Raw genomic sequence first — 17,121 nt, 5'->3', positions numbered from 1 at the left:
TTGTGTCTGAGATCAGTTATTCCCCCCCCCCCCATTACCATACCAGGCGTTCCTCCATCAATCCAGGGCCTGGGAGACATATTGCCTCGCGCGAGCTCGGAAACCAATATCAACGGGCGCGCGTGAGAAACGCACGGCAGGGGGGAGAGAAGGCTTTCAGAGTCAACGCGTTTTTTCAGGAGGTCATGTAGCGCGGGCGCGCTCCTAACATGAATAATTTACTGCCACAAATTAACCTTATCCGTCAACGTTATTGACAAAAGCGGACGCCGTCGTCCTGGAACTGCAGTCAGGAGCCCGATATGACGGACGAGCTCTGGAGTACACGCTCAGATGTTTTTTTCTTCTTCTTCTTCTAAAGTTTAAATATTTAACTCACTTCATGGGTCTGGGCCATATGCTGGATAGGTCAGGCATTGGGGAATATTGCAATGCAATGGAATAGGTGAAACAGAGTGGAGTATGTTGCCTTGTGTGTAATAAATCAAGTAAAGTGCTCAATGATATATATATATATTCTGTGGTTCAAAGATTTGTATTATAATTTCATTTGGAAAATGAAAGGACACAACACGTTACTCCAACTGTAACCACTTTATATTATGGTTCTGACACAGTACATGGTAATGTGGCATTTACAATAATCATTTACAAAAGCACTGGGCTGAAGGGTAGCCCCTGGATTTGTGGGGGGGGAACCCCTTGAAGTCTGTTTATTAAATTGTGCGCCGATTGCTCCTTTAAGGCCTGCTCCAGCTTCAACATCAAAGTGTTCTCCAGCGCGATCGGAGGGTCCTAGCTGATTACACACACACCTTTCTCATTCTCATTCAGAAAGCCCACTGCTACCTCTCAATCCATGCATGTGCAAATTAAGCCTCGAGCCCCGCCCTGACCTCTGACCCCCGCTCCTGCCCACTGACCTCTGCCCCGCCCCCAACCCTCTCACCCCACCTTTCCCCCCGCCCTCTGCCCGCCACCTTGCCCCGCCAATCTCTACGCCCCGAGCCTTCGCCCACCCCACCTCGCGCCCTACCCCCAACCCTCTGGCCCCGCCCCTGACCCTCTGGCTCCACCCCCGGCCCTCTGGTCCCGCCCCCGACCATCTTGCCCCGCCCACATCCGGGTCTAACGTCTCGCCAAAGGGCCCACGCCGCGCTCGCCGAACGGCCGCGGCTGACGAAACAGAATGTGGCAGTTGTGCCAGAACGCGTCCAATCAGCAGAAAGCCGATGGAGTCTGACTAAGCTAGAAGTCCCGCAAGCTGTCGGTTATTAAACAGTGAATGTTATGCCGGGCCCAGCGGACCGCAGATGCGGCGTGTGTAAGAGCTTTGTCTGGGACTTTGTTCAGCCACGAGCCAACTGAATAATGAAGACGGGCAAGCTTGGCTGCGTGGAGGCTGCGTGTGTGTGCGTGTGTGTGTGTGTGTGTGTCTGGGTTTGGAGGCAGGGAGTGACATGACAAAGGCTACTCTGACTGCCAGTGAGCAGGGAAACAGGGGATGGGACAGCCCACCGCACTCACTTAATTTTTGGTGACTTTATATCGAGGGTAATTCACGCTGCTGCCAAGTTAGGCAGCCAATTGGCCAAATAGTACAGAGTTATAAGAAAAGAATAAAGTGAACTGAATCAGCATTAGCATGAGCACTGATACTGTACTAAACCTGTACTGCGGCCAATGTAGTTCCTGAGCTGGCAAAGTCGTTCAACTGCTGTATTTGATTTACTTGCTTAGTCAATCTCTCTTCACACCAAAGCTGGAACGTAGCCTAGCTAGACTGCAGTGCAGCTCAGGGCTTGAATTCAGTGGTGGCCATCGCCACGGACGCCCGGCACTTTGGCCTTCACACCCTTTTAAGAATAACTACCCGCGTTGCCGTTAGCACCTTGCCTTATAATCATGGCTGTGGTGCCCTATAGAGGAGTAAAAAAAGTGTTCCTGTAAATAATAATCAACGCTGTTTTTTACACCGCACAAGTGGCGGCCATTACCCGAAAGCCATTACCCACCAGCGTGTGTTCCACCACATCGATGTAACTGCACAGTGTCCCCCGACCTTCAGGTAAGCTTTCCTAATCCTACTGGAAAACAATGGTTTTCAAACTTTTTAAAAAAAGTTAGCCAGCCACATGTCTATATTTGGCACAACTGTTTACTCGGAGAAGGATTAAAGCTTCTTCAGTAATCAATATTGACAAGGGTTAGCTAGTTGGCTACTGAGCTAATGTTAGTACACACTTCTAGAAATATACAGCCATTCACATACAATCTGAGAACAGCAATGTCATATCTGTATCTCTATCAGCAATGATAGAGATACAGATACATCATGAATACAAATAGTGTGTAGTACAAACTGTACAGTACAGGACAAAAAGCATAGTTGAATAATACATGCCGAGTACTATAGCTGCAGCCATCCACAAACAATCTGAGAACTTTAGACAGGGCAACCAAATAATATATTATATTAACCTTAAATAAAAGTATTGTCCACAAAACATCCTCGCGTGTTTGACTTAACCTTTCGTTTCATATTGGTTCGGTGCTTCAGCGTCCGCCGTGTTCCTGGGAGGTTGAGGTTTCAGTCTTAATAAAGAATTTTAAATGTTTCACTGCCTCTCCGCTGGGCCCTGGGCAGTAAAAGAGATGGATGGGGTGAGATCGCCCAGCAAATGGCTGCCGATCCAGGGTCCAGGGACCGTACCTGTGTTTCCTGTCCTTCCTGCCAGGAATCGGGATGAGCTTTGACCTTTTGAGAAGCCCAGACTGGGACTGTGTATATTTACTAATCTCGTTTTAAAACCTATAAGGCAAACGGACGTAATTTATTTTGTTTGCTCGCTGATTCACCTGGCTTACTTCCAGCCGACTGGAAAGGTCTCATCTGCGGCTGTAAAAAGCAACATTTTTTTTTTTTGTCGCTTTTTTGCATAATTGCGCTTGTAAAAATGTCAAGCGGCCATTTTGGCTCGACGTGCCAACAGCTACAGTACCTGGCAACGCGGAGGACAGGCAGATTGGATCTGATAATCTCCCAAATCACCAGGGCTAAAATATGTTTCCCTCCGCTCGGCTGCCCGACACCCCCGGTTCTGGGGGGGGGGGGGGGGGGGATGAAAGCAGGGCTAATCGCATTAGCGTAATCGCGCTGGCCACACACAGGGCTGCACTGCTTTGACTGGATTTCTAGAACGAGGCCCTTCACTGCCCCAGCGTCGGTCAGCGCAAGCCCCGCCCCCTCTCCAGTACTGCGTGTGTGTGTGTGTGTACTCCCTGCCAGTCTGAAGCCGAACTGGGGCCTACATTAGTCAGCTGTTTAACCGCAGCCCACGGGTGGGTGTAGCTGGAGTTTGGTGATTCTGTTGGTGAGGAGGCTCCCCCCCCACCCCCTCTGTTTGAGATGCGGGGTGGGCGTCTCGTTCAGGTGCAGATATTTATGCAGCAGCACGCTGGAAGTCCCCACGAAACAGCGCACTTCATTATGAGTTCACCACGGGGCTTCGTTAAAGCAGAAAGGCTATTTTTCATGCAACGAGCAGCGCAGTCCGTTCTCACACCTATCAGGCAGAACTAGAAAATTATTGTTAATTTTTCAGTTATTCAAAGATGCCCCTTAAAGACGCAAAAGGATGATGTAATGAGGAATAGTGTGTTTTGGATGATATCTTGACACTCCTGCCGGTTTCAACTTTAACAGTTTTTGTCACTAATGAATGAGAAACACAAGGTATGGTTGCCGGGGAAGGTAATATTTTGTTGTCCTGACAAGGCAAAAGACTAGACTGTAACGGTGTACCAGTTCAACTGCACCTACAGCCAGTTCTTTTTCTCACACTGTTTATTTGTATCCCAAAATTTAATTGAATATAAAAAAAGTAAAAAGTAAGGATGTCAAGCGTGTGTGTTTGGAGGTGGGAACTGCCCTGTCTCAAACAGCAGAGGCAGCACTGGGGGGTTTGTTGGGCGTCATGCTGAGTCGGCACCGACGTGAGAAAACGCTGCATTAAGATGGCTAAGTGCCTACCCCAGCAAGGCCCTGACAGAGAGGAGCTCGCGCCAGCCAGGCGTGACACGCACAAATTGCAGAGCAGTCAGTCACAGGTGTCACATGACCCAGAGGAGTTCTGTTGTGCTTAATGTGCAGATAGCGCGCAAATGACTGCTTTCGGAAGAAAAGGGGGTCTCCGTGGGAACCGGCCCGTTTTTTGCATTTATTAAAAAAACCTGAGCGTTACCGTGGCCGCCCGCCGCCGCAGACGCCAGGGCCCAGACACTCAGACGGAAAATAATTATAATTGGCCGAAGGATTACGTGCAGTCGTAGCACTTTGTCAGGAGAAGTGTGGAGAGAGACAGACGAGGGGTGTGGAGAAGGGGGGGGGGGGGAGGTGAGGAGGTGGAAGAAATTCAGTTACGCTTTGCTGAATGCTAATAAAGTATCGCTGGACAATTTCAAAATGGGGGGTGGGGTGGGGAAATCACTTTCACACTCACTCACTTCTCAGAGAGGTGGACAGGCAGTAATTGACCAGCGGGGAAAAGAGAGCGCGCCGGGTCGCAGTTTGAGGAGAGTCTCCGCTCGAGCACGCAGCGAAAAACGCACGTCTCCCGAATGTCGTTCGCGGACAGGCGGCCTGACGGCTGCAGAACGAAGCGTGTGTGTGTGTGCGCGCGATGCGTTCGGCGGCAGAGGCGGCGCTCGACAACAGAACGCAAAACAGAAAAAAAAGAGGAGAGTGATCGGAGAAAGCGCTTCCGGCGATTGTGTTCTCATTAATCATTTTCGGCCTCCGTTCTCAGAACTGAAACGAAGCTATTCTCTCACCGGTCTTATTGCGATTCTGACAGGCGTATTTTTTCTCACCTCACCTGCGTTTGCTCAAATAAAAACAACTTACGATTGAAATTCTATTATAAAGAGATAGACAGGAAGTACACTCCTGACATTACGTCTGTTTTGTAACTTTAATTCGTTTATTGTACTTCTCCAGGCTCGAGACTCGAGAAAAATGTATTTAAAAATGTCAGAATTTCACATCCAATTTCCCATCGCCAATGCATGTGAATTTTAAAATGTGTGATCTAGCTTCATATAAATATGGTAAACAACAAAAAGGGCATAGCTACTTAAAGGAAATAATAATATGGTTATTTGTAAAAATATGGTTGAACCCTCATGGAAGAAATATGTGCTTTTGGCACTTTTTAAATTGGTGTGCCAGTCCCTTCAGTTCCACTCTATATCTCCATTATAGCTTGGACACGGACACATGCTGCTAACTATTGGACAAATTAAATTAGTCTACTGAATAAAATGTTAACATTATGTAATATAACTTTAATATGAATATAAAAGGTATACTTAGCACATATTTTTCAGAAATGTAATTAAGTAATAATACTGTCATATTTTCAAAATGTATATTATTCTGGGTAAGGCTTTAACATTCTCATGTTTTAATCATAATATTTTGAAAACAATAAAATTATGAACAAGAGGGTAAATGTGATCCTTGCTTTAGATCATTCTCACCTACATCAATGCAAACAAGTCGTTCTGGTGACAAGCTCAGTAAACTAAATTTGTATATGACTCGGTCGACAACGCTGTAATTATTAAATTTATTCATTTCAGAATGGGTCCCATCAGGGTTATTTAATTACAATACTCCTGCTACGTTATTGACTTACAAGGCTCTTCATGCAGTTGGGAATTTAAAGTAATTAATGATGGGTTTTAAGCCTCCATTTCATTGGATTTAATTAAATTTGTTTACAAGAGGAACGTTGTTTTTTTCTTCTTTTAATTAGCAGGAACGGCAAGGTCATTTTTATCTTCCAAAGGAATATTTGCATAGGTAAGCAAGAACAGATGATTGCAACCCGTTCAGCATGGCTTATGCAAGAGTTGTGCTGAGTTTTTAAAAAAAACCCAAAAAAAAAACATTCAGTGCTTGACACATCTCAAATTAAAAAACAGGAAAAATGATCTATAATGCCCAACAAACAATGGTTAACCTTTCTAGGCATTAAACGGCTCTTAGATTTGGATAAATCTGGATTGGTATGTTTCGTCTACCTTAGGGATAAACAATAATTTAAGATAATTAGTGAATTAAGAGTGATAGATTGGGAGCGCTCAAACCTAATTGAGTGTAACTGCATTTGTAAATGAATTATTTTGACTGTCTATGGGACTTGCTCTTCTGTTGGTGTTGAAAGCAAGAGCACACACAGTCCTTACGGCTTTTGAGCTGGGTGGTAAATAGAGCATTTTCTGCCAAGAATATGTTAAGTGGTATGAGGGGGGAGCGGGGGAGGGGCGGGGGCACCATCATCAAAGAGTACACGGCTCGCAGTGACAGATGGTTTAGGCAGACAACCAGAGGAAATCTGCTTCAAAAAATAAAATAAAAAATAAAAAACCACCCCCGTTACCGTGAGGCAGGTGGTGTCGTGAGGCAGGAGAGCGCGACGGCTGCGCCGGGGGATCCTGGGAAACGACAGGGCGCTGACGAGGGCCGGCGGGGAGCCATCAGCGCGGGGGGCTCCAGAGACGCCCCCACGCTGGGCCCCCGCCGCTCTGGCGCCCCCCCCACAGTCCCGCCAGACCGGGAATCATTTCAGCGCCCCGTCTAACGGGCTGAGCGGCTCACTGTCTGCTGCTGAGAGCCCTACGCTCGCATCCCACACTGCACCCTGCTTCTCTCAGGTAACAGCACACAGGCTGAGAGCCCTACGCTCACATCCCACACTGCACCCTGCTTCTCTCAGGTAACAGCACACAGGCTGAGAGCCCTACGCTCACATCCCACACTGCACCCTGCTTCTCTCAGGTAACAGCACACAGGCTGAGAGCCCTACGCTCACATCCCACACTGCACCCTGCTTCTCTCAGGTAACAGCACACAGGCTGAGAGCCCTACGCTCACATCCCACACTGCACCCTGCTTCTCTCAGGTAACAGCACACAGGCTGAGAGCTCCACGCTCACATCCCACACTGCACCCTGCTTCTCTCAGGTAACAGCACACAGGCTGAGAGCCCTACGCTCACATCCCACACTGCACCCTGCTTCTCTCAGGTAACAGCACACAGGCTGAGAGCCCTACGCTCACGCTCCCCACACTGCACCCTGCTTCTCTCAGGTAACAGCCACAGGCTGAGAGCTCTACGCTCCATCCCACACTGCACCCTGCTTCTCTCAGGTAACGCACCAGTACAGCACAGGCTGAGAGCCTCTACGTCACACACACCATTGCACCCTGCTTCTCTCAGGTAACAGACACAGGCTGAGAGCCCTACGCTCCATCCCACACTGCACCCTGCTTCTCTCAGGTAACAGCACACAGGCTGAGAGCTCTACGCTCGCATCCCACACTGCACCCTGCTTCTCTCAGGTAACAGCACACAGGCTGAGAGCTCTACGCTCGCTTCCCACACTGCACCCTGCTTCTCTCAGGTAACAGCACACAGGCTGAGAGCTCTACGCTCGCTTCCCACACTGCACCCTGCTTCTCTCATACAGGACACAGTACACCACAGGCCTGGAGTGAGCTCTACGCTCGCTTCCCACACTGCACCCTGCTTCTCTCAGGTAACAGCGCACAGGCTGAGAGCTCTACGCTCGCATCCCACACTGCACCCTGCTTCTCTCAGGTAACAGCACACAGGTAACAGCACAGGCTGAGAGCTCTAACGCTGAGCTCCTCATCACTGCCCCTGCTTCTCTCAGGTAACAGACACAGGCTGAGAGCTCTACGCTCACATCCCACACTGCACCCTGCTTCTCTCAGGTAACAGCACACAGGTAACAGCGCACAGGCTGAGAGCTCTACGCTCGCATCCCACACTGCACCCTGCTTCTCTCAGGTATCAGCACACAGGTCTGAGAGCTCTACGCTCGCATCCCACACTGCACCCTGCTTCTCTCAGGTAACAGCACCCGGCTGAGAGCTCATCACTGCTCCCATCGCACAGTACAGCACCCTGCTTCTCTCTAGGAACAGGCAGCCAGCTGTCAACCAGCAGCACAGGCTGAGAGCTCTACGCTCCATCCCACACTGCACCCTGCTTCTCTCAGGTCAACACAGCACACAGGTGAACCAGCGAAGAGCCCAGCTGAGAGCTCTACGCATCGCTTCCCAAACCTGCTGACACCTGCTTCTCTCAGGTATCAGCACACAGGTAACAGCACAGGCTGAGAGCTGACATCCACACCGCACCCTGCTTCTCTCAGGTAACAGCACACAGGCTGAGAGCTGACATCCACACCGCACCCTGCTTCTTACAGGTAACAGCACACAGCCTACTACATCATGCTAAACAGACACTGCCTGAACTCCAGTGTGCTTGCAAAAATGTGCCTCCTGTGCCACTCTCATGTTATATGTACCTCCATTCAGAACTTATATTGTACTTTGCATCATTACCTCGATGTTGTAGTTTGTCATGCCTCCTAGTTTGACTTAGCATAGGTTAGATCAGAGTAATGTTCACTGTGTGAACTGGACTTGATGTGCTCATGGCTATGAATAACTGTTACTAGTAGAGGAATCGTCCGCACATCCGACAGCTGCTCAGGTGCAACCAAAGATAGAACCGTACAATGCAATGAAAGGCTGAGGGCACACTGAGGGTATTGCAAAGGATGTGTTTTTTAATGGCAAGCTTTCGGTACAAGACTTTCGTCAAGGCGTATCTACGCGATATGCCCTGACAAAGGTCTTGTACTGAAAGCTTGCTATGAATAACTACAACAAAATGAGTATTGTACCTTTTCGAACCTGTGTGTTGTAGTTGTTCCAATGACCTTCGGTATGCACTTATTGTACGTTGCTTTGGATAAAAATGTCTGCCAAATTAATGTAATTTAATGTAATGTTATGGCTATATAAAACACATAAATAAGCAAGCAAGCAAATTACTCATAAGGCATTAATGAGCTTGAGAATCGGTACAGTTCTTCACGTGATTGGTTGGCCTCGGTTCTTTGCGCTGGACTCTCCCTTTAAATCAATGGAGTTTTGCAAGGAGCCAAAAAATCGGCACCAAAAATCTGGGCACGCATTCAGAGGAAAACCGTCTTTTCTTGGACAACTTCCTGACTGCTCTGTGTTCATTGGTTTGTTAACGCTAATGCATTAACATGAAAAGATACTGCCTGCCAGGAGACCGGCACGCATGCCAACACTGAGGAACAGATTTGTTATGGAAAGGATTGCAGCACAAAAAAAAAACATTCACTATACAGTAGCTCTGGTGCGGTCGCACGTACTGGCACATTAAGATAGGTCCTAACAACGCAATCAAATTACACCATTTATTTGCAATTTTGCGGTAGACATAATTAAAAAGGGTCCAAAACAAGACAATTCATTTACGGCTGATTACAGGCACCAAGAAATTAAGACAGAGAAGCCAAGCATAAGCAGTGAGCCAACCGTGAGTAAAAGGAAATAGGTTTACCGATGAGGAAACAGAGGCTATGGTCAACGCCGTACAGCAGGACAACAGTGCACTAGCCTACAGCATAGGAATATATGCCCAATGCAGACGAGAGATTTAGCGCATAACAAGAATCATTGTAAAACATTAATCACTGAGATCACCTGGCAGCACAGCGCAATGCGACTGACTTCCTGCCGTGCTACTTCAACGTTCCAGATGCAAGGGAAGGTAAAGTTGAGAGCGACTTCACCGCAGGAGACAGTGACTGTGATCACCGGGTGCGTGTATGAAGTTCCTTTTTTATATCCTGTAGGCCTAGTAGTGCGATTATTGCGCGGCTTCCTAACCTGGCTCTATCGCTTCGCTATTTGCCGTTCGGGTTGAACAGAAAGGGGGTTATTCCTGGATGAAAAGCCCTCTCCCGTCTCCTTCTGTTTTTGCCTTTGTCCTTTGTGTCGTCTCCTAGCTCCGATTACCGCTGCCAGCTTTGGAGGAGAGAACTCCTTATTAACATACCTTTCATAGAATGCGGGCGAGGCTATATCAGTGCTCCGCAAATTACCGCCTGCCTTCGAGAGTTCTCAAAATCCATACGCAAAAAGAGGAGAAGTTGCAATTAAGGCGTTCTTTAGAAAACCAGATTGCATACTTAACCTCATTTTCTTCCCCACCCTGTTTCAGTGTTTGATCCCAGGTATACATACGCAGGAACAGATTTAACTATGTAGGCCTATTCAAAGAAATAATAGCAATTTTGTCCCATTGCCACCAATTAAAAGTAAATCCAACATACATGCCATGACCTTGTGGTGACTGCTTTTGAGTTTGGAAAGCAATTTGTTTGTAAATCTAGCCCTGTTTCTCTTTTTAGAAAAGATATTCAATGTTCAGCTGTTGTTTACATTAAACATTCAACATACTAGCTGTTGGATGAATTTATTTGATTATAATAACATACCATGGTAGAATATATTGCAGTATGAGAAAAACAGCAAAAACTATATTATAGATCCATGGATAATTGGACATGCATTGCATAATGCATGCATTAACATTTGCAAAAATACATGATGTTTAAGTTTGTTCCCTGCAGAGGTTGTATTAAGTTATTTTGACCAGGGTGCCCTAACTTTTGCATGACACTGTATGTGCTGCATGCATGGATGCATGTGCGAATCAGCTTATCTACAACACTGTTCTGTGGGATATCATGCCTTAGGGCATGATGTGACTTACAGAAATGATGCACTTCACTCCTGGATGAATAAAGCTCTAGACAGACAACATTGAGGAATAACAGCAACGATTAACACCTTGATTCTGATACCAAGTTCTGTACGGGCACAATATTTCAATATCAAGTTTTTTTTATTTTTTTTTAAAGATTGTCATGACATGATTTTATTTTAACGGGCCTTGCTCCATAATAAAAAGCTACATAGGAAATGTGCCTGCAGCACCCCAACTCAGAACCTGCAGCCAGCACCAGTCTCTGTCACTGCAGATAAAGGCAGCCCAGGGTAATCTCGCCCTGCAAAACCTGAGCGCTTCCCCGATTTCGACTCCCCAGCCCACCGCGGGATTTACATTTGAAAGGCACTACTGCGCAGGGGACCATTTGCATTTTTTTCTTTTTTGGGGTTCGCTCATATCAAAGCTCCTCAAAGAACCCCTGGAATGAATGGCGGGGTCCTCCACGGGACACGTGCAGGGGAGGCTGCGGGGGCGACGTGCTCGGAAGGCAACGGAAGGACCGCTTTTCAAAGGTCAGAGGTCGTTAGTTTTGGGAACCCGCCGTTCCTCACCGACGTTCTTAAAAGGTCATTTTTTTAAATTCGGCGACTGAAAGCTTATTACCGCGGCCTGCAGCTAAATCACTGCAGCTCTGCTCTCCGTGGAATAAGTACTCAAATGCCTTTGAAATAATTAGACTTTATATATATATATGTATGTAGGCTAATGTAGGTTCTGTTTAGTTCCCAGACTCACTTTTTGGTTTGCCAATAAGGGTTTCGGTGACTGAAACAGGAAATATGAATACTTAACTATTCAAACGTAAGACGTTAGACATAGCCACAAAAATCAAAGACGTCTTTAATACAGTGATAAATTCTACCATGCTGTCTGGATTGAAAGAACTGTCTGAATCTGTGTTGCATGGCAACATTTCTTGCTAGCTTTCTGTAACTGTTGCATTACAGCCTGGAGTGCATTCGGTAATGCAGAGATGGTGGATTGTTACCATTCGACGAGACGTCCCAGTTTGAAACGACAAATGGCGGATTTGTCAGGAGCTTCGTCCACGGCAACGCCGCTGCCATCTGTCCGGTGTGTATGCAACGTATCGCCAGGACTAAATGACGGGTGACTCCCTCGCCAGGCAAATCCATCACCGCGATTCCAGTGGCTTATCAGCGGGCTCTCGCACGTCGGCCCGCTCCATAAATCAGTTCCAGGAGTCAAACCCGGGACTTCCGAGTGGAAACAGTCGCCACCCCCAATCACCGTGATGTATGTCGGCGTGCGGGGATGGCGCCTGTGATATAAGGTGCTCGCGGCCCAGAATCCTTCACTCCCTTTGAGGTGTAAATCACGGGGACTACAGTGCGTGCCCATTCGCCAAATCTAGATCCCACATGCACCCACCCCTCCCATTCAACCCCCCCACGAACACGGCATAGTCACTTCAGGAACTGCTGAGCAGGAGCTGCACGGAACGAATGACTCCAACAGGAAGTCAACACAGGATTTGTCAGATTGTCCAAAAAAATTTTAGCCATTAGCTTCCATGCATAAAACGACCACGATCGCTCGAATAGGAGCGGTTGCAGCGCGGATAGCTTGCTACCGTACGCTCAGACTGAGGGCCAAGTATAAATACTGGAAAAGAATAATCACCGTCATTGCATCTGACTCTGAGTGCAAAAAACTGTGGCCCATAAAGAATCCAATTTGACATCCAGCGCCTGAGGATGTTAATTTCCTGTCTCGGAAATCCTCCGCTGAACCTCGCTATCTGTCTACAAGTGCGTTCGGAATAATCACAAAGAATATTATAAAAGGGGCCCTGCTTCTCCCCTGAGCTAAAGATGATCAAAAGAGTCTGCTTTCAGATTGGGAGCAATTTGAAGGAAGCCCAGAGGAGACGGCGGTGAAGTCACGCCTCCCCACCGCCGCCGCCGCCGCCATGGCAGCCGGCCCGTAGAACGCCGCTCCCGCGCCTCACTCCCGGCTCAATTAGTGTACCCCCCCCCTGCCCCCGCCCCCCAGCCCCCCACAGCTCCCCCACATTACCCCAACGAGAACACGTCCGCGCGGCCACATCACCGGAGTGTCTATTTTAATGGTCAGCCCCGTCTGAAACGTAAAAGGGTTTTGATCTCGAGACTCTTTGCGCCTTGTCAACGCGCCCACATCCCACAGCCTTTTCTTTCGCCTCTTCAAACCTGAAGCACTCATTTTGCTTTTTTTCTTTCTTTTTTTTTCCTTTTCTTCCTGTGCCGGTGGATTCTGAAGTCAGTGGGGAAACAGATGTTGAATAATGAAAGTCCTCCTTTTTTTAAAATGAGATCTTTTTTTTCCCCAGTGGTGTGCTGTGATGTGGACCTGCCTGTTATGCATACGGTACGCTAGGCAGTTAGTCAGCGTGCCAGTGAAGTGCAATAAAAACTGCACGCTAAAACAGGTAGCATGAGGCCTTCATCTCCCATAGCACCCAAATTAAAGAAAGAATCCAGTGTCTTCTAGAATGCTCCAGACAAAAGCATCCTTTTAAAAGAAAACATTAAAAGCTACTCATAAAAAAAGCAGAGTGCTACTTTCCAACTATTTCCAGAAACAAACTGACCTGATTGTCTGAGAGCATGATGATGTAATAGCACTGGCTTTTTCTGCCAGACGGTTTACATAACACATTGAATTGTCCTCTTATTGAAAGCATTGTAGACTCCATACAAAATGCATTAGCAGCATACATAGACAAGTATGCGCTGTAAGGGAGTGAATCCACTGAGTTGGAATTGCCATTTTTCAAGTAGCTACAGTGTTCTGTGTAACATCCTAACAATGGGACTGAGAAACAGAAGCTTGTGTTACAGAATGGCGATAGATTGTGCCATTCTTTTCTGGTTTTATGAATTTATTTGTTCGATTGTCCCTTTCTTTCTAAAGAAAAAAAAATACATTAAAAAATGACTAAAATATGTCCTCCTAGTCCATATGAATTGTAAATGATACCTGTGGATAGCCATTAAAGGGTTGTAAAATTTAAAATGTTTCCTATCCATTTAGCTATTTACTGATTGACACCAACTGTGGTGGGTAACTGGCTATCACTCAAACAGTAAGGCCATGTCCTTAAAGCTAGTTTGTCATTCTTAGATGACAGTACATTTTGTTGTGAGTTCACGTATACAAGAGATTGGGGAATATGTGAGTCAGCGCAGCACTGATGCCTAAAGGCTGTGCTGTCAGATACGTTTGTCTTCAGAATATGAAGAAACTGTAGTAGCTGTTTCTGACAGAACAGCTTTTCAGGCACACATCTGACTACATAACTGACTAAACAGAAAACTAGACAGAATGCACTCGGTGGAGTGCAATCCCTCTTCATGTGAATGTGCACAGAAAACGTCGTGGCAATCCAGTCGTTACTTTTCAAGGTATGTTTGGCCTGACGGTGTCACTAGAGGAAAGGTCATGGTGTCACCAAAATCAACGGGTTCGTTCCTCTCGGGAACATGAATTTCATGACAATCCTGCCATTACTTTCTCAGCTATGTAAATCACAATTTAAAAGTTTGGCCTGGCGCTAGAGGAAAGGTCGAGAGGTCACCAAAATTGATGTGTCGTTTCCTCCTGGGAACTTGAATGTACACAGGACATTTAATGGCAATCTAGCCATTGCTTTTCCAGACATGTCTGTCACAGACAGACGGACGAATGGAAAGACAAACGGACGAGCAGAAGCACAGAAAAATAACCTCCTTGGAGGAGGTAACCAGGCAACTGAAGCCTTAAGCGTTGATATTTATAATACCGTTGGTCACTCACCACTTCATAAGTTTAAGCATATTGCACGGCAAAACAATGCAATGCATTTCCTTGGAACAAATACCCCTGAAGATGTATGTTTTGTGGTCTCGCTTGCTTCTGGTCTACTTTTTTTTTGTCAATGTGGGTCTGTTTAAATAAAGAATTTAAATATGATTAAACCATACATCCAGCATTACCCTGGGGGGATTCTTTTCAGAAAGAATGCTATTTTAAGGGCGCGGCCGTGGAGGGTGTGTTTAAACGGACGCCAAGCCGGCCTGCTTGGTTTTCGTTCCCCTCGCCTTTCCTGCCCGTGGAGATGACTGACACGGAAACACGGAGGCACTGGGGAAGTTCACAGAGAGGGCAAAGGTCATTTGCGCGTTCAAGTGCACTGCCGTACGGAAAATGGGAACACATTGCTGCCACTCCTATTGTATGACTGAACTTGATATTGTGAAAACTTTTTAATTATACATTTACGCAAACGGCAAAATGTGTTCTCCAGGAAATGTACCTGCACACAACACAAAAAATAATTTTCATCTCTTTTCTGATACTCTGAATAATTGTTTTTGGACTAGATGTTTGACTATTGAGTATGCAAGATGCACATCACTATAATGGTATGCAAACCAAGACAATACAAGTTGGATTAATCAAGAATTCATTAAGAAAAGGCATTGCAATGTGAGCCACACACGACTAGAAAAATTAGGCCAATTTCTCCATAAGGACTTCCACACACATTCATGTTCAGTAAAAAAAGAATATATTAAAATGAACATAACTTGTCACAATGAACTATTACTCATCATAAGTGGACTTTTATAATACGTGTGTATAATATTCATACAAACTGGACTGCTGCATGTATATGCTGTGTATTTCTGGTATAGCTGTGGAAGTAAAGGGCTCTTTCCTGGAGCCGGTTTAATCCAGATTAGATCTGAGCGCTCAGTGAGCCGGTGTCTGGCGCCTGGCGGCGGCGGCCGTGCAAGGCCAAGCCAGCGCCGACGTCGTATCCGCGGCCCGGGGATCACCGACGCTCATCTAATCCGCCGGCCCCAGATCCTCCCGGCGAGCGGCGTCACTTTCCGCCGTGTCAGCCAGCCGCGCTCTGGGGTCATGGTGCCGCCCGTGCCGACGCCACGGTGCCCGTCGTCAGGACCCCTCACCCTGAGTTTTGCGGATGTCCGCGTTTACCGAACTCCTGCCACTTAGACACTTTGTTAAGGGTTGTGCCTGGGCGTCTGTGTGGGGTATCAAGAAAAAGACTTTCTAGAAATTTCTATACGTGTTCGGCACTGAAGTTGCAGGCTCCACTGAGAGATGAAGACGATTGCCAGTGAATCTTCGATTCCCCCCCCACCCTCCCACCCTCACCCCACACCCCCCCCACCCCCAAACCGAGCTCACCGTAAGTCAGGCCATTGTACAGATCACCACCCCTCAGGGAGGGGACTATTCCATCGCTGTGGCGTCTGACTGAGCACATCCATTTACCGGCAAAGTGGTGGAGACAAGACGACATGGTTTCCATGAAACCGCGCTCTCCGCCTTCAAAGAGTGACACGGCATCTCCCGGCAGCCGAGCAACACCTGCGTTCTCTACGCAGATTCAATTCGGCAGCCGAGGATCCATTAACAAGTTTTCCCAGCGTCGTTTCTGAACGTTACTGTTACTCCGAACCTCACAGAGCAGGAAGTGTCAGAAGCGAGTGTGTCGCACTAGTGTGACTACGGGTTTGGGCTTTTGATGCAACGAGAGAAACTGAGCAGCATTCATTTCACATTTTTCACAACTGTATAAACCCTAGCTCCAGTGACACCCCAGCTGCAACAGAAATGGAACGTGTTTCTAGCTAAGGCTGAGGTAAAACTCTGTTAAAAAAACACACCTGGGGAAAGTATCCCACTCTTACAAATTCTGTTTTCCATTTCCTGCTATGGGGAATTTGGATTAATGGTATGCAGTTTTGCCTCCGGCAAATTCTTTCTTTGTCTTTTATTCTAAAAAAAAGTAGAAAAGCAACATGATACAATAGTAATGTTGTTAAAATGCAACACAACTGACAATCACAAGCATTTGAATTTGTAACAGAAATGTCTACAATAGCCCTTGTGAGGCCCTGTGAGTTCATTCAGAGCTCGCTACATGTGACAAACATTTTAAACCATTTGGAACAACACATTCAAAAATGTTCTGTCAAAGATGCCTTTGAGACAGAGCAGTAAACAAGATCTATACCGAGAACACATTTTTCTAACTGGAGTAGAGTGAATGAAATGTTTTTTTCCTTGCCAATGTGGAACACTTTAAGTTTGAGAGGAAATCATTTGGTACAAAAATCATAAAAAAAGACAACTGCACCTCAAGGGTAGCCCATTAACATGGGAAAAAGCTTTTAAAAAATAAAGCATCTGTCCCGCATTTACCGCGTTCGGGCCCATTTCGCGTCCAACTTCCTGTCAGCCCGATGCCGCAAATGAGTTCTCAGACGTTAGAGGCCTTTTATACGTCCGCAGGACGCCAATATTACGAAACAGATGAAAGCAAGCAGCAAAATAAAAAAGACCCGTGCGTTTTAATACAGCTCGTTACTAACCGAGCGCGGCTCAACGCCCA

The 17,121-nt window shown here is 46.8% G+C and overlaps 1 protein-coding gene across 1 annotated transcript in view; it reads right to left on the bottom strand.

Annotated features, from left to right (window-relative positions):
• The window catches only part of auts2a (activator of transcription and developmental regulator AUTS2 a), a 554,127-nt gene that overhangs the window by 406,591 nt on the left and 130,415 nt on the right, over window positions 1-17,121 (bottom strand).

Source organism: Anguilla rostrata, chromosome 9 (genome assembly GCF_018555375.3).
Source record: "Anguilla rostrata isolate EN2019 chromosome 9, ASM1855537v3, whole genome shotgun sequence".
NCBI lineage: Eukaryota > Metazoa > Chordata > Actinopteri > Anguilliformes > Anguillidae > Anguilla > Anguilla rostrata.
This window is presented reverse-complemented; position numbering and strand designations above follow the sequence as displayed.